The sequence below is a fragment of the Pseudonaja textilis genome, chromosome 1 (genome assembly GCF_049901715.1).
Source record: "Pseudonaja textilis isolate UNSWEBS1 chromosome 1, rPseTex1.2, whole genome shotgun sequence".
In the NCBI taxonomy this organism is placed as follows: Eukaryota; Metazoa; Chordata; class Lepidosauria; order Squamata; family Elapidae; genus Pseudonaja; species Pseudonaja textilis.
Window position 1 is genome coordinate 36,560,707 of NC_141990.1, and position 19,024 is coordinate 36,579,730.

The window sequence follows — 19,024 nt, forward strand, 5'->3', positions numbered from 1 at the left end:
TAGACATAGTAGCCCCAGTGATAGGCAGCAAATAAATGTAACAAATAAAGATTTATCCGTAGCAAAAAGTCAGCATGGTGTTTTGATCAGCATGCCAAACAAATTAGAAAATCATTGTTCATCCTCAGAGATGGTCACTTACAGCCCTATGTGGTTATAGTTCTGCACATAAAGAGGAAAACACTCTCCCCAGTCTTTATAATCCAGGGAAATGTCCGATGACTTCTACTTCCATGAGAGCTCCCTGTATAATATCAAACCTAACAAACAGTGAACTCTGTAGTATGCAACTATACTCTAATAGTCCTAAAATGCAAAGAGGGAAACAAAAATAATGACCGTGAGCAACTTTTCCCCATTTCCAACCTCTTATCCAACTAGATAAGAATAATTCCAAAAACCTTATGTCCATTTAATTTGCTATAGAGCAGGGGTGTCAAATTCAAGTCCCATGGGTCAGATCTGGCCTGCGGAGGGGTTAGATCTGGCCCACAGGGCCGCTCTGGAAATAGCAAAGGACCAGGCCGCGGTGCCTCTGCCAGAAAAAACGGAGCTTGGGAGGGACACATGCGAGACCCTCCCAAGCTCTGGTTTCGCTGGCAGAGGGTTGCAGGAGGCCGCCACAGCTGCAAATAGAGCTCAGAAGCCCGGTTTCGCTGGCAGGGTGCTCGGGTGACCACAGGCACCCCTGACACGAATGACATAGAACTGGCCATGCCCACACTGAGCACGCCAAGCCCGGCCCCTGAGATCAAACACAACCCTGATGTGGCCCTCAATGAAATTAAGTTTGACATCCCTGCTATACAGCAAATCACTGCAACTCTTTGAGGCCCTACAAGCAAAGCCAAATAGCTCTGAGGGTGGACCATACCATATTTTGTTTCAGATTAAAAAAGGAACAATTACACAGGGTAATTAACTTTATGTAGCAGGTATGGACTTTGATTCAAGATATAACATAACATAGGATAAGTTAAGACTGGTTTACAACTGTCTACTGTATTACAGCCAACCAGATGCTTGATTCCCTCAGTTTCAACATGGAATGAAAAATAGTTCTGCCTATATTCCACAATGAGCAAGCAGAATAGATACTTGGCTATTAGAAAATTGTATTGGCTCTCTGAAACTTAAATATTTTTTGCCCAACTATGTACAGCTCTGCTATTATATAGTTTATTCAGATTTTCTTCATGAGGCTTAGAAGAAAAACAATGTTATTTTGCCTAATAAAATATCTCACTTTTAGGGAAAGATCAAGTTGATTGTGAAAATGCAAAAGATCTTGTCAAGATACTAGAAACAGTAATGTAAGCAGTTCAGAATTACAGGTTCATACACATCAAACATATAAAGACAATGTGAGGAAACTGCCTGCCAAATTACTTTTGTGTCTAGATGGGAGTTGAAATATTGGACAATGTAATGTATAAAGGTAAGAAAAACTCCAATACAAAGTCATGATTGCTCTCCTGGCATTTCCCATGCTCCAAATTCTAGTACTTATTAAAAACCCATTGCCTGTGCTACACAATTGTTCATTTCCCTAGTTACAACAGGGATTTTTGTTCCCTTTGAAGATTATACATTTTTATGATTCAAAACAGTTTGGATGTGCAGTCCTATGCATACTTAATTGCTTTTCTGAATTCAATGGAACACACTTGAATGGATGCATACAGCACTGTGCAAAAAGCTTTTTGGATATTATCTACAAAATTACTGTTACTTAAGTCATTTGCCCATGTGATTTTAAAACTTTTTATCTTCAAGGAACTTTTTCCATATTAGCACTGGTAAAGCACTAAGATTCAAACAGGGCCTGTCAACTATGATTGGAGAATTGTAGTTTACCAACATCAAACCACGGGGGACGGGGGAGAAAGGATGATAAAACATGCAGCCATGACACAAATGACATTAGAAATCAGGACACAGGTATATAAGGTGGAGTATGCCCTATAGAGTCATTGCATAGATGCCATCATTTTGATATAAACTCAGTTTGCAGCAAATGACAACTTTTCCTTTAAAGATTGCCATTAATATTCATTATTTATTATTACAACCATGGCAGTCAGATAGTACAATGGGATGGAAACAACCACTGTTATAGTTGCTGTTAGACAATATGATAAACGTTATAGAGAAACCCTCATTCATAAGTGACATAATGCAAGCCAGCTGAAAAGAACATCATCTAATAATCTGTAATGAAAGAAAGAATTTATGAATTATACAACCTTTTTTTCCTTCTGGAAGTTGAGAAGCTTAGTAAGTAACCAAATTCTTACAAAAGTGAGTACTTATATTTAGTAGCTGAACTGGAAAATGTTGCTTATTCCAAAGTTCAAGATGGCTTTCAATAATAATAGTGAACATCATAACAAAATGCAGTTAAAGCCAAAATTAAAACCTATCATTATGAACAGTTGTTAAAAATTTAGTGAACAAGGTTTTTCCCATCTTCCTAAATAGTGGCACCAAGTACACTGCTTTAGAAGTACATTCCATATTTCAATACTGGGAAGTCATTTTCCCAGCTTCTCACTACTCAGTAAAGAAAATTAATGCTGTGTATTTAGGGTGTAGACTAGTTCAGCCTTCTTCCCATTTGGTGCCCTTTGCACCTGAGCAAATATAATACCAAAATTCTCGGGCGCAATTGCTTTTTGAGATTACTGTATTTCAGTACATCAGATATGAAAATTAATGGTTTAATATGGTAATTAATGGCTGTGAGGGGGCACATTAAAAATATGTCAAAAATTCACAACTGTTTTTTCTAATTCTAAATAACTGATCTCTACAAAATGCTGCAATTTTTTCATCACAGATACAGTAAAAAATAAACACAACTAAGTAAATGGTAAACTGCTTAGAACCTTATTTTGGTTGAACAGCACATAAATTGTGCTAATAAATTAAAAGGAATATTGTACTTTAACATAACATGTATTTCAAAAGAGTAGATACATGCCATTTATCTGCAAAATAAAATCTTTGTGGAAGAGGGAAAAGTACTCGCATCTTCTAGATAACAATGCAACAACCTCCAATTTGTAGAAATGGCTTCAGATGGCTTGCAGTAGATTGTTTTCTCCATTCGTGTTCAGGGCTATTAGAAAAGAACAATAGTAGACCATTGTTTCACTAAGTTCTCTGTTTCATACATACAGAGATGGGGTTTAAGTGTGTTTAAAACTGAGGATGTATTTTATAAATATTTCAAATATGTTTGCAATTGGGCACTTAACAATTTTCAAGGGGAGATTGCTATTCTCTCTACCCCTTTGCACAATCAAAACGAAACGGGTGCAAGTTTGTTTCCTGCCCTTCCATTCAGTTTTATCAATAAAGAGTTTGCATTTTTTTTTTTTTAGCAGCCGGAAGCAAAGAAAAGCGGCACAGAGGAAGGAGGGGTCCATGCAATCTTGCAGAGATTGCATGAAGGGGGGGGGGGCGTTCTTAAGCTCCCCTGGAGGAGGAGGAGGAGCTCTACTCTGTGTGCCTGGCTTTGTGTTGAGCTGCTTACACACAGCCACACGCTCCCACAGCCGCCCGTGTGACCCCATGGCCGCCTCTCCCTGCGCAAGGCTTTGCCGGCCACGTGGCTGTCACAGTCTCAAACCAAAATGGGGGAAGCAAAAGTGGCGGAACTAAACAAATCGCAGCCGGTGCCAAGGGGGAGGGGAGGGGAGGGGAGAATCCTACTTTAAACGGGAAGAAATGTAACTTCCAAGTTTCCTGCAATCCGCTCGAGAGATTTTAGCCGTACAACTTGACACGGAAGAAAACTGACGAGCTTGACCCTTCCTCCCTGGTTGCTTTTCAGGCTTATGTTAACCTTCCCCACTCTTTATTATGACCGTCCGTAGAGAGAAAGAACAGCCACATGGCAGCGGATCTCCCACGAGAGCAACGCTAAGTCCAGGGGGAGAAGAAAGGAGGTATTTGCGACAGCTGAGCAGCCCGAGGAAGTCCCCAGAGTCTTAAAGCCAGTTCCCCGATCGCGGAAAAGACTCAGCGCTTTCCTCACCGCCACGGAAACTCAGCTTCCCTTCCCGTCCCCCCTCCCCCTACTCTCGAAGCCGTAAAACTCTTCCCTCGAATAGACGCCGTAACGCCTCCGGAGTACAACTCGCAGCAGGTCCTATCAATGCCCAGACATTACCAGTTGTTTCAAGGCGATTGGAAGGCTATTCCCCGTTTGGTCTCCCATTTCTTCGATCAACAGGCACCAATCGTCTCCAGTAGTTCCCCTTCAGCCAGAAAACAAGCCTTTCTAGCCTGTTCACATGCCCTTCTCGTTTAATTTCACTTCTCCCCGCGTCCCATTTGAGCCGTCGGGCAGACCCACCATCGCTCCTGCCAGGCAAAATGCTAACTGCCAATCAAGCGAAAGTCTTTCTCTCCCCCCCCAACAACCTCTGGCCTCTGCAAAACTGGCTGGAAGAAGCCCTACTTCGCGGCTTGCGGAAAGCGACCCTTCTCCCTTCAAGTCGCTCCTCTGAAATTCTTAATCTTTCTCTCCTCCTCCTCCCCCCAGCAAAGAGGCCACAAAGCTCTGTTTTCCCTCTCAGATGGGCAAATAGAGCCTCCGGAGGTACAAACTCCAATTTACACAGATCTTCGACATACGGGCTCCCCCACCTCCATTTGCAGCCTTTGCTCGATTCCACCCCTTGCCCGAATTAAATCTTTAGCCGGAGCGCGCGGAGACACGCAAGCACGCCAGCGGCGCAATTTAAGCTTCCGCGTTACCCAGCTCACATTGTGCAACGGAGGGATGAAAAGCTCAGACGGCGTCTTCTTCCGACACATCTTAGCCCCACATCTGGAAATATATTTTTTGTTAAAAAAAAGAAGGAAAAGGAAAAGAGAGAGAAAGAGACTAGCTAAAACTTAGCATTTTTAAGGATTTGGAAGTTAAAATAAATGGAAAGAACAGAAAATCCCAGGTTTGGGGAGGGGGGAAATGAAAGAAATGATATTTGATTCCCGCCCACTTTCCCCAGAAATAGTTAATAAAGGAAATATTCCAACTCACTGTACTCATGAAGCAGGCGCATGGGGGTGGGGGGAGAGGATGGGGGCACAAAATGGCAGCAGTAGCAGCAATATGGGAAATGTGTCACAGAACAGCAGCGTCGCCGCCTCTGGCTTTCCTTGCCCTGCGAAGCAGCAACAGCAGCGGCGGAGCCACCTCCTCCCTCTGTCTCCCCATAGCAACAAGGCGTCCGAGCCATTAACTCCTCCTCCTTCTCTTCTACCCGCATGCTAACCTTCCTTGCTCACCGCCAACTTTCGCCTCCCTTTATTGTAAATGGGCCGACTCCGTTTCTCGCTTCTCCTGGGACAGAAGAGCCGAATTCATTCGAAAGAAAAAGGGCGGGCTGATACTTTTTGTCGGGGTGGGGAGCGTTTACTTAATGTTAATGCCTGTAAGTATGCACACACAACCGGCTCCCCGTGGTCCTCTGAAGAAAAATAAAAAGGCTAGTTCCTCCCACACCTTGACCTTAAATCAGTTCATTCAGGGAACATCCTTAAAGTTTGTCTATTGTAAAAGTGGAATTAATATATTACTGGAATTGGCCATATTATTTGGGAGAATGAGATGGAAGAGTTCAGTTATATATAAAAGTAAAAACATGGCCAGGGACTGACTGTGGAACAGATCATAAATCATGAAAGTTCCAAGACAGCCACCAATTTCCATGGCATGATCTTCACTATATATATTCATTTGCAAGGAGAATATCAGGAAGTCCTAAACCTCATTGATTGGGAAGCAGAGAAACTACATATAAGTTTAAAGAGGATGTTAAGGATAAATGTGAATGAGAAACCATGAAAGATGAAGAAACAGAAGAAAGCAAACTAGATGTCAGAACAAACAGACATTTTAAAGAAAAGATGAGATAGGTGATTTGCTTAATCACTGGTCACATAACAACCATTTAAAGTTAAAACAGACCTCCCCAGCTATTTACAAATTCCAAAGATCTGACAGCTGAATATGCCTTGTGGTCACATGACTATATATCAGATGAATGGCAACTAGCTCACCTTTACTGCAGGTTGCAGATTTCCACGATCAAGTTACTGCAATTTACAATATTTTTTCCTATTTTCAGAAAAAAAAACGTATAGGAATACATGGATTTGTTTAATGACTGCTGGGTTCACTTAATGACTGCCATATTTGCTTAACAGTTGCTGTAAAAAAAATTTTTTTAATTAGGTCTGGTCACGGTGCCTTGAGGTAAGATTTACAGCCTTCATTATTTATTCCAGGCTCCATTCCAGTCTTATGTTGAGAACTACCTGATTCAAGTAAGATCAATCAAGGACTAAAGGAGTGTAGTGAAATTATATATATTAGAGATGTTAACATCCAAGATACCCTAGAAGACATGTCCTATTTACGTGAATATCTAATGCTAGAGGATGAAATTAGATCAGCACTCCACTCGTTCCTCAATGAGAAGGCTATGGGAATTGATGGAATATATGAAAATATGGCAAGCAACAGAACAAAGGTTCTAACAACCCTGCATCATCATACACAGGTATTTGCTCTATGTTGTCCTGTACTTTCAGCTTTCCAAGAGTATTGCACTTGTTCAGGTCAATATATGGTACTGTTTATTTACATTCTCAGGTTCCATGCATGATACAAGATTTCAGAAATATCTTTCTACATTTAAACATGGGGGCAATAAAATAAAATGACAAGAAATAAGTGACATAATCAGTATATTTACATCATGAGAGTACTGTTCTATTATATACAGAAGATAAGGTGTAGTATTTGATTAATTTTCCAGTCAGATTATGCTTAAACTTCATTTTAGTCTTTACGAGTATGAGAACCTATCATTGTTTTAGATGAAAAAAAAACTTGATATGAACTATGTGATTAGAATTGGTTGCTTAATTTTAAAAACGTAAGTAGTGCTGTGGAATGCTTGCACATTATGTTTCTGTTGACATAGCTGCTTCCAAGGTACCAAGAATATGATTTTACTAATAAAGTTCCAAAATCATACTTATGTAAAAATTATATAAATTTATGTAAACTGAATAATGTTCCCTCTATTTCTTTTTTTACAAGTATAATATGTCAACCTTCACTGTTGACAATATGATTAAAACTAAACAGATAAATCGACACAATACACTATATCAAAACAATTACTACCAACAAATAAACCATTCTAGTCATAAAAATCACAAAGCCTAATGACAGTCAACCTCAAAAATGAAGTAACATTGTTTTAATAGTCTTACAAAAACAAATCACTAACAAGGGCAAAGAATGCTAAAAGGATGGGGTTCATTCAAGAGAAATAAGACCTTTAGGTCTGTGTCCCCTGATTTCTTTCAGGGACTTCACCTTGAATGTCCCTCACCTCGGGTGAGCAGGTTTTAACTTGAGTAATAGCCCCTAAATTATCCTGGAGTGAAGCCATAAAGTGCTTTGAATGGAATTCTAAAATGGATACAAAAAATAGATGTCATGTTGCAATAATGAAACTCATCCTGGCCACATTTTATACCAACAGAAATTTCTGGACCACTTTCAAAGGCAGTTATTTATATTGTAATTGACATTACAGGTAGTCCTTGTTTAGCAAGTTCCTTGTAGAGAAACTGTTCACAATTACAATGGTAATTACAAAGTAACTTGTAATAGTTCTCACATTTACAACATTTGCAGGATCGTAAAGCAAAGGAAGCCTGAACTACAGTAAGATCATAAGCAGAGTCACTCAAAGTCGAGTTGCCAATCCAGTTGTGGTTGATAAATGGGAAATTTCCTGTAATCAAGTCACATAATGATGAAGGTAGGAATTACTGTTACCAGGGTTTCTTGGTCCAAGTAGGATTATAAACTGACAAATTGCTCTCAGCTGAGTGAAGGTCACGGATTCTATCTTTCAGAGAATGCATGAGTTTAAGAAGACTCCAAGTTGCAGACTTGTTTTTTCATATGGAAGGTGACCCTATCTACAGATAACCTTGGAACTGCCTCTAGGTTAGTTTCCAGATAGGCAGCAACTCAACCTTTCTAAGAGTTTGTTTGAGCTGGTTTGTACCATTCTAGACCCCTACAGTCTTAGAACTTCCAAAACATCTCTACTTCAGCCTGGGAAGTTATACATCAACTGGATATCTTCGGGACGATCTAGTCCCAGTGATTGTTGCCTGCCCACTAAGATCAGGAAGAAAACTAAAATCTTATGGTATCTCTGGACAACTGCATAACTGGATAGAAGCATTCCTGTCAAACAGACAACAAATGGTCACAATTGGGAGTGTCCTGTCAAATTCTGTACCTGTCAACAGTGGTGTCCCCCAAGGCAGTGTTCTAGGACCAACTCTCTTGATACTCTACATAAATGACCTCTGTGATCATATTAAGAGCAACTGCGTTCTCTTTGCTGATGATATAAAGCTGTTCAATGCCACAGACAATACTGCTACCCTTCAAAAAGATATTGACTATGTATCAGAATGGTTAAACAAATGGCAACTTCAAATCTCAACAAATAAATGCTCTGTCCGACATATTGGCAAAAAAATCAGAAAATAAAGTACAAGCTGAATAGTCAAGACCTTGTTGATGATCCAAGCTCTGTAAAGAACCTTGGAATACTCATCTCTAATGATATAAATGCTAGAAACCCACTGTAACTACATAGCTAAAAAGGCATTAAGAGTTGCTAACCTAATCTTACGTAGCTTTTTCTCTGGTAATATCACACGACTAACTGGAGCATACAAAACATTTGCTAGACCAATATTCAAATAAATCTCATCAGTCTGGAACCCACATTACATATTTGATATTAGCACAGTTGAGAAAGTTCAGAAATATTTAATAAGAAGAGTTCTCCATTCCTCTACTCATTGTAGAATACCTTATGCCACCAGATTTGAAATTCTAGACCTAGAAAACCTTGAATTACGCCGTCTTCGATCTGATCTAAGTATGGTATATAAAATCATACATTGCAATGACTTACCTGTCAATGAATACTTCAGCTTCAACCATAACAACACAAGAGCAAACAATAGATACAAACTCAAGGTTAACCGCACCAAACTTGATTGCAGGAAATACAACTTCAGCAACAGAGTGGTCAATGTCTGGAATACTCTACCTGACTCTGTGGTTTCTTCCCCAAACCCCAAAAACTTTAACCTTAGACTGTCTACTATTGACCTCACCCCTTTCCTAAGAGGTCTGTAGGGGGTGTGCATAAGGGCACCAACGTGCCTACCGTCCCTGTCCTATTGTTTCTTTTATTTTTTTATATGTACCCATTTCATGTATTCATAACTATGTATATACTTATACCTATTATCTTGTAAGCGATTGACAAATCAAATAAATAAAAATGAATAAATAAATAAAAAGATTTTTTCCAGGCCCCTTCACATATTGTTATCAATAGGGTTCATGAAGTAAGGCTTTCTCAGCTGCTGCCCCACCATCTCTGGAACATCATTCTGGCACAGATTAGATTGACCCCCACAATTTTCAAAAGGAAGTAAAGACCTGATTTTTTTCAACAAGACTTTGGGACCTGACAACAATATCTTGTTCTTCCTTGCTGAGAAATGTCTAGATATGCATTGTATTATCAGTGTTTGAGGTATTGGGGGTTTTTCCAATAGAAGATAGATTAAAAATGGAAATCTATTGAAAAATAAATCACACTAATTGCTCCATTACCAAAGTAACAACACAAGTATCCACAAGAGAAGCTGTGTAAAAACATTATTCAGGTGAGCACTAATGCACTGCAGCAACCTGCAACACCAGAAAAAGGGAACAGACCATCTATACATCTTCCAACAAAATGGGCACCCATGCAACTTTATCAAAAAGTCCTGACTACTCAATTCACTACAGCACAACAAACATAAACTATGGGAAGGATAATACTGCCGTACATCAATAATATCTCAGAAACAACCAACAGATTATTACAACCACATGGCATCACATACCATACAAACCAACCAAAACCATCCAAAACATGTTAACTAACCCAAAACCTCAGTAGCCCAAGGGGAGAGATGAACAGGAATAACCTTTAGTGTAAAGATTATAACAGCCACCATGTAGTACTGGCAGGCAGGCAGACAGAGGACATCCAGAACACAATCTAGCAAACAGAAAACACAATAAAAACTCCTAAACCATGCAACACATGGACAGGCTCAACTGGGAAAATTGTGAGCATCCTAAACCAAGCCAAATTAAAAAATGCTAGGAAATTCCTGGAAGCCTAGCGATCATACAAATCAGATTCTAATAAACACAGAGAAATAAACCATATTTATATAGCATTCAAAAGAGACAATAAAAAACTAAGAAGGAAACAAGACCAGAATACATCTTCTCCAGCAGCCAATACCCAGATAAGCAGAAATTAACACCAGAGAATCAATCAAGCAGAAAACAATAACCTCATTAAGGAATTACCAAGGAGAAAACCAAAACCTTACCAACATTGGCAGGGCAAACTACTGTATGCATATGCAGCAAACTCCACACTCACTACCACTGATCATGTTACCAGTTGGTTAATGAAATGTCTGCAAGTAAGCAGCCAAGCTCAGAGAGCACTGAGGATTCCATAGTTGTATGTATTTATTTTATACAATTGTTGAACACCATTCAGGGTCTATAATTACTGGAGTGGCCTATCAATCCACTAAAATATCAGCATACTGTTTCTTCACTGCAGATTAACAAATGGCCTTTCCAGTAACTTAATTAAGATGTTAAAAAGCAATAGGGAGAAGGCTAAAACACAAGGCATCCACATCCAAAGCACCCATGGGTGTGACTGCTCCTTCCTTACAACTATAGACAGGAAATGTCACTATGGTAGGAAAGGAAGATAACAGACAACAGATAATTAGAGTTGGAAGGGACCTTGTAGGTCATCTAGTCCAACTCCCCGCTCAAGAAGGAGACCCTACACCATTTCTGACAAATGGCAGTCCAATCTCTTCTTGAAAGTCTCAAGTGATGATGCAAGCTATTCCATTGGTTGATTGTTCTCACTGCCAGAAAGTTTCTCATTTCCAGGTTTAATCTCTCCTTGTTCAGTTTCCATCCATTATTCCTTGTCTGGCCTACAGGCACTTTAGAAAATAGCTTGACCCCTTCGTCCCTGTGGCAGCCCCTCAAATATTGGAAGACCGTAATCGTGTCTCCCCTGGTCCTTCTCTTTACTAGACTAGCCAAACCCAGTTCCTGCAACCGTTCATTCATTCGTCCGTTTTAGTCTCCAGTCCCCTAATCATCCTGGTTCCTCTTCTCTGTACTTTTTCTAGAGTCTCAACATCTTTTTTATAATGTGGTGAACAAAACTGGACGCAGTACTCTAGGTGTGATCTTATTAAGGCTTTATAGAGTGGCATTAGTACTTCCCTTGATCTTGATTGTATCCCTCTGTTAATACAATTTAGGATTGCACTAGCTTTTTTGGCTGCTGTTGCACACTGCTGGCTCATTTTTAGCTGGTTGTCCACTAAGACTCCAAGATCTCTGTCACAGTTACTGCAGTTGAGCCTGGTTTCACCCAGTCTATATGTGTACTTTTGGTTTTTCTTGCCTAAGTGTAGGACTTTACCTTTCTCTACATTGAATTTCATTTTGTTACATACAGCCCTGTGTTCTAGTCTGTCAAGATCCAGCTGGATCTTGAGCCTATCTTCTTGGGTGTTAGCTAGTATGATCTACAAATTTGGTAAGTTCCCCTTCTATTCCCTCATCTAAGTCGTTAATGAAGATATTGAAGAGTACTGGGCCTAAGACGGAACCTTGTGGCACCCCACTGCTTACTTCCCTCCATGTAGATTTAGACCCATTAAGGACTACTCGTTGAGTATGGTTTGCCAGCTGGTTGCGAATCCGTCTAGGGGTGGTGCTATCTATTCCACTTTTTTCTAGCTTACTAAGAAGTAGGTTGTGGTCTACTTTGTCGAATGCCTTGCTGAAATCTAAATATATCATGTCCACAGTATTTTTCTGGTCTACTAATTTAGTCACTGTGTTGAAGAATGAAATAAGGTTGGTGTGGCATAATCTGTTTTTAACAAACCTGTGCTGACTGCTAATTATTACTTTACTTGTTTCTAGATGTTGGCAGATCTGTTTTTTTATTATCTTTTCCAGTATCTTCCCAGGTATTGATGTTAGGCTGATTAGTCTATAGTTTCCTGGGTCTGTTTTTTTTTCCTTTTTTGAAGATGGGAAGCATGTCAGCATCTACAAAGGATACCTTTCCTTTTCCCAACTTGCAAGTGATCAAGCAAGAAAGTTTGATTGACATTATCAAACACCACGGAGACATCTAAAAGGATCATTCACTAGGTCTTTTATCAGAGCAATCAATATTGTTTGCATTTGTGACATTCTATGTTGCATCTTAAACTACAATCCAAATTGAATGTTGGATTATGATGCCAGCCTTTCATTAACTGTTATCCCTGGGAGAGATCCAACAGATATAACCTATAGTGAGGATAGGGATTCTTTTTGTGAGTGGTGGGGAAAGGGGTTACTTGTATACTTGTATACTTATTAGTTTTACCTAAAACTAATAAGGATACCAGTGCATGCAAAATAGATGTTTGTGCAGGTAAGATTATCAACCTTGATGCCAACCAAAACCAAGCATTTAATAGTGAGTGCCATACCATGTGCACTAATCAAACAGGTGGCTAGAAAGTAGGGACAAGCAGGTTATATAGACAGTAAACACAGTGTCAGGCATAAAGATCTCAAGTGCCTATATACAAATGCACGAAGTCTGTGGAACAAACAGGGTGAACTCGAACTACGAATACATGAAAGTAAATATGATATAGTTGGAATAACAGAAACTGGGTGGGATGAAACCCATGACTGGAACATACTGGTAGAAGGATACAAACTATTCAAAAAAACAAAAAACCAGACCCCGTAAAAGAGGAGGTGGAATTGCACTGTATGTAAAGGACCACTATATTGCTACAGAAATGCATGAAACCAAAGATGAAAACCTCCTAGAATGCATATGGGTCAATATAAAAGAAAAAAAGAATGACATGGCCATGGGTGTATATTATAGGCCACCCAATCAAGCAGAAAAAATAGATGTCCTTTTTGCCAGCCAACTAACAAACGTATGCAGGAAACACACAACAATAGTAATGGGAGACTTCAATTATCCTGATATCAATTGGAAAACTAATTCTACACCAAGTGAGAAATCAAATAAGTTCCTAACCAACCTAGCTGACCACGTTGTTGTCCAAAAGGTAGAGGGTAAAACTAGAGGGACAGCCATACTGGATTTAATTCTTACAAACAGAGAAGAAGAATAGAGGGAGTTGAAACTGCAGGAACCTTGGGTGAAAGTGACCATGTCATACTAGAATTCAGCATAACACAAACACAAGCAACATAACATAATGACACCAGTCTTGGATTTTAAAAGAGCTGATTTCAATAAACTCAGAGAGAACTTGGGAAAGATTCCACGGATGAAAATCCTAAAGGGGAAAACAACTCAAGAATCTTGGGAAACTCTAAAGAGTATGATCATAGAAGCCCAGACCAGCACAACACCACTGAGAAAAAAACAAGAAATCCAAGAAGAAACCAGCATGGCTGCACAAAGATTTCTCTGGCAAATTGAAAGGAAAAAAGGACTAGTACGAAAAATGGAAAGAAGGACATACTACTAAGGCAGAATATCAGCAGATAGCCAGAATCTGCAAAGACAAAGTCATGATAGCAAAGGCTCAGAACGAACAAAGACTTGCCACAAAAGTCAAAGATAATAAAAAAAGTTTCTTCCAACATATAAATAACAAGAAAAAAAAATCAAGGTAACAGTCAGTCCATTAAAGAGAGAAGACGGCAAGGAAGTAACAGGCAACAGAGAGAAAGCAGAACCACTTAACTCATTCTTTGCATCCCTCTTCATACAAAAAGAAACTATAGCTCAACCCACCAAAAACATAACTGTAAAAGACAGACCAGAAATAAAAGTTAAAATAAGCAAAAAAATAGTAAGAGAACACCTGTATGATCTTGATGAAAACAAATCACCAGGGCCTGATGGATTACATCCCAGAGTTTAAAGGAGCTGGCAGAGGTCATCTCAAAACCACTGCACCATATCTTTCAAAAATCCTGGAGCACCAGGGAACTACCAGAGGACTGGAAAAGAGCTGATGTGGTTCCCATCTTCAAAAAAGGAAAAAAACACAGACCCAGGAAACTATAGACCAATCAGCCTAACATCAATACCCAGGAAGATACTGGAAAAGATAATAAAAGAACAGATCTGCCAACATCTCCTGCTTGAGCGGGGGGTTGGACTAGATGACCTACAAGGTCCCTTCCAACTCTGATTATCTGTATCTGTACCTATTTCACAGGATTTTCTTTTCCTTTTTTTAGATAAGGCATGATTTTTATGTTATTGTTTCACTGTTTTAAATATATTTAAGGACATACATTACTGGTCTCGTGTGTTCTGTCTCAAAAGGAAACAGCATTACAGTCATATTGCATTACAGTCAAATATAGCAATGGTACTGCTGAATTTAAGCATTTCAGAGAGATCTATGGCATATAACCTACACCACACAAAGTTCTTTAAAAGCTGATAGCATATTCAGATTACCTTCTCCTACTTTCTTAAGTTAGCAGTAGGGGTTTTTTTTTCCTGTTAAAGTAACTACCTTTGGATTGAGACAGTAGGCTGCTGATAAGTTTAAAGAAGCTGTTGCAGGAAGAGAAAATGCCTGTACATGTAGCTGCTAAAACACCTATTGGTTTCTGACTTTCTTTAAGTTTTTCATAATGCATTACTGTACTGTATTCTTGGGGGGGGGGGGATAAATGGTGACATGCTTTTATTAAGTATGTATGTGGCCAGAGCCTGTACTACTTTGGGAGGGATTTTCAAAGGTTATCTTGCTGAGGATTAACTCCAACCTGGACTTGGGTCTGATCAGGCAAACTAATTTCTTTGAAATAAACCTTGTCCAATGAACATGCCTTAAAATAAACACCAGCAGCAAACAAGGGAAGTGTCATGGAATATGACCAATATTCAACTCTGGATTTTTAATTTGCTTAAAGTCCCAGCTCTTTTCACTAGGCATCAGAATTACCTGATGACTAAAACATGGCATTGGTAATCATAAAATATAGGCAAAACTTACTTACATTTACAATGCACTTACAATCAACACTAGTATTTGTTTTTCAGGACATTTGTCCAGTGGTGGGATTCAAAAAATTTTACTACTGGTTCTGTGGGCGTGGCTTGGTGGGTATGGCAGGGGGAGGATACTGTAAAATTTCCAGTCAGAGGTGATATTTGCCGGTTCTCCAAACTACTCAAAATTTCTGCTACCGGTTCTCCAGAACTGGTCAGAACCTGCTGAATACCACCTCTGCATTTATCTCATGCCTCAGGAAAGTTCTGCTTCAAGTAAGATATACAGAATACAACCACCCTTACAGTTTCTGAAGGAGTAAACAGGCACTGGAATTCCGTAGGAAGAAAGGAGATGATGTACTTTGATTATTCAAAAATCACAGTACTGCAGTATGGTATTGAATTTCTAAGTATTCTCATCATATTCATGTAAATCTATATTGCTCTCTAATTTATTTGTATTATATTTTAAGACAAGAACCAGCTTGCATTTCTGGAAAAAAATATTTGTTAATAAACCTTTGAGGGGTGAGTATATTCAGTAATGTCCTTTCTTGTTTTGAAAGCCACTGACAACTGAAATGTCTTGTCAGAGAGATCTATCTAAAAAACATCCAAGTGCTCAGAAGTTGACCACTTACATATTCTTATCCTTTTCCAGCAACATTTGGAAGAAAAAACTTCCAAAGGCTGAACGTATTCACAGGCATGGGTGTTGAGAGCTCTCATAATGACTGCAGGATATTTTAATTTACTGGATTGGTTTCAGTAGTCATTATGGATTTATATTTTATTTGGGTTTTACTGTTATTCTAAGGTGCTGTTAGTTGCCCAGAAATGTTACAGTCACATGGGTGGCCATATAAATTGAGTAAATTTTAACAAAGTAGCGAGCAGAATTGGCCAGGAGTCTGCACGGAGTGTATCTTCATAGATTTCCCAGAATGCAACAGGAAGAGTTCTTCATGAAATCTTCAGGGGTGATCAAGGTATCTCCCCTGCCAGGGGAGCCTTAAAAAACAAAGAGTCCTCAATATATTACAATGATTGGAATTCCTGGTATGACTGGTTAATTCAAAGATAGACCGTTTATAAGAGAAACCTAGTTGAGGGTAATTTTAGTATAGATACCGATAAGATGTGCGTGTATGATACAACTTAAGAAGAATAGATCTTACAGACTGTAAGATAGATATCAAAAAGGATATTGTTTTTTTTAAATGTTTCTTTTTCATTTCTTTTTCTTTTTTCTTCCCTTTTTCTTTCTTTTTACACCTCTCTCTTTCTTTCTCTTCTTGGCCTTCGTCAAGGCCTTGTTTTTTGTGTATGTGTTGTAGATCTGTTTTTAATTGTAAAATCAATAAAATTTATTTTAAAAAAAAAGTCTTCAGGGGTTCCTCTCATAACTGGAAAAGATTCCCATGAAACCCATTTCTATAGCAACTGCTGCTAAGACCTGCACAGGCCATGAACTTTTTTCCAAACAGGCCAAGGGAGTTGGATTTTGTTGAACCTAAAAATGACAGCTGACACAACCTACTATATAGAGGTGAAACTCGAAAAATTAGAATATCGTGCAAAAGTTCATTTATTTCAGTAATGCAACTTAAAAGGTAAAACTAATATATGAGATAGACTCATTACATGCAAAGCAAGATAGTTTAAGCCATGATTTGTCATAATTGTGATGATGATGGCTTACAGCTCATGAAAACCCCAAATCTACAATCTCAGAAAATTAGAATATTACATGCAATCAATAAAAGAAGGATTGTACATAGAACAATATCGGACCTCTGAAAACTATAAGCATGCATATGTACTCAGTACTTGGTTTGGGCCCCTTTTGCAGCAATTACTGCCTCAATGCGGCGTGGCATGGAAGCTATCAGCCTGTGGCATTGCTGAGGTGTTTTGGAAGACCAGGATGCTTCAATAGCGGCCTTTAGCTCTTCTGCATTGTTTGGTCTTGTGTCTCTCATCTTTCTCTTGGCAATGCCCCATAGATTCTCTATGGGGTTCAGGTCAGACGAGTGTGCTGGTCAGTCAAGCACAGTAATCCCATGGTCATTGAACCATGGTTTGGTGCTTTTGGCAGTGTGGGCAGGTGCCAAGTCATGCTGGAAAATGAAGTCAGCATCCCCATAAAGCTCATCTGCGGAAGGAAGCATGAAGTGCTCCAAAATCTCCTGGTAGATGGCTGCATTGACCTTGGACTTAATGAAGCACAGTGGACCAACACCAGCAGATGACATGGCTCTCCAAATCAACACAGACTGTGGAAACTTCGCACTGGACTTCAAGCTTCTTGCAGTTTGTGCCTCTCCATTCTCCTCCAGACTTTGGGTCCTTGGTTTCCAAATGAGATGCAAAAGTTGCTCTCATCAGAAAAGAGGACTTTGGACCACTGAAAAACAGACCACTTCTGTTGTTCTTTAGCCCAGGTAAGACGCTTCTGACATTGTTGGTTGTTCAGGAGCGGCTTGACAAGAAGAATATGACATTTGAAGCCCATGTCCAGGATCTGTCTGTGTGTGGTGGCTCTTGATGCACTGACTTCAGCCACAGTCCACTCCTTGTGAAAGTCCCCAACACTTTTGAATGGCCTTTTCCTGACAATCCTCTCCAGGCTGCGGTCATCCCTGCTGCTTGTGCACCTTTTTCTTCCACACTTTTCCCTTCCACATAACTTTCTATTAATGTGCTTTGATACAGCACTTTGGGAACATCCAACTTCTTTTGCAATTATCTTTTGAGGCTTTCCCTCCTTATGGAGGATGTCAGTGATGGTTTTCTGCACAACTGTCAGGTCAGCAGTCTTTCCCATGATTGTGTTTCTTACTGAACCAGACTGAGAGACCATTTAAAGGCTCAGGAACCCCTTGCAGGTGCTATGGCTTAGTTAGCTGATTAGAGTGGGACACTTTGAGCCTAAAATATTGAACCTTTTCACAATATTCTAATTTTCTGAGATTGTGGGGTTTTCATGAGCTGTAAGCAGGGGTGGGATTCAAATTTTTTAACAACCAGTTCTGTGGGCGTGGCTTAGTTGGTGGGCATGGCTTGGTGGTCATGTTACTGGCTGGGCATGGCCAACTCAATATCACTCACATCGAGGCACGCATCTCCTCGCTTGGCCTCTCATGATTGTGGGGATGCTGCAACAGTCGTAAATGTGAAAAATGGTCATAAGTCACTTCGTTCAGTGCCATTGTAACTTTGAATGGTCACTCCACACAAGCAAAGTACAAGCAAAGGAGGGGAAAAAAAACTCCAGAGAAGTTCCTGAGACAGGAAGTCTAGTCCTGCCAAGAATGTAATAAGGGTTAACAGAGAGTCAGTTTCTGTAAGCAACACCAGAACATTTCCTTCCTGCCTTCCTTACAGGATTAGGCCAGTAATTTCTTCTAACAACCGGTTCTCCAAACTGTTTAGAATGTTAACAACCGGTTCTAGCAAATAGGTGCGAACACCCCTGGCTGTAAGCCATAATCATCTCAATTATGACACATCATGGCTTGAACTATCTTGCTTTGCATGTAATAAATGAGTCTAATCTCATATATTAGGTTCACCTTTTAAGTTGCATTACTGAAATAAACGAACTTTTGCATGATATTCTAATTTTTTGAGTTTCACCTGTAATCTGTCTTTGGCAGAATTATTCAGATAGGTTTTGTTTTTAGAAGGTTTAGAGATTCTTCAGGTTTAATTGTCAATAAATCAGCATGGCCTCCATGCCTATAAAAACAATGATCTTTTCAATC

General features: G+C 39.4%; 1 protein-coding gene across 3 annotated transcripts in view; it reads right to left on the minus strand.

The window, feature by feature from the left end:
- Window positions 1–5,223, minus strand: part of FOXN2 (forkhead box N2) — a 50,187-nt gene extending 44,964 nt beyond the window's left edge. Inside the window, exon 1 of one of the 3 annotated variants that reach the window (XM_026696001.2) lies at window positions 5,054–5,223. The gene's annotated coding sequence lies outside the window, so the exon portion shown is untranslated. Of the gene's footprint in view, window positions 1–4,177; window positions 4,498–4,656; window positions 4,733–5,053 lie in introns of those variants that run through there. The other 2 variants (XM_087931051.1, XM_087931046.1) reach the window with 2 other exon arrangements.
- Window positions 5,224–19,024: the final 13,801 nt, after the last annotated feature.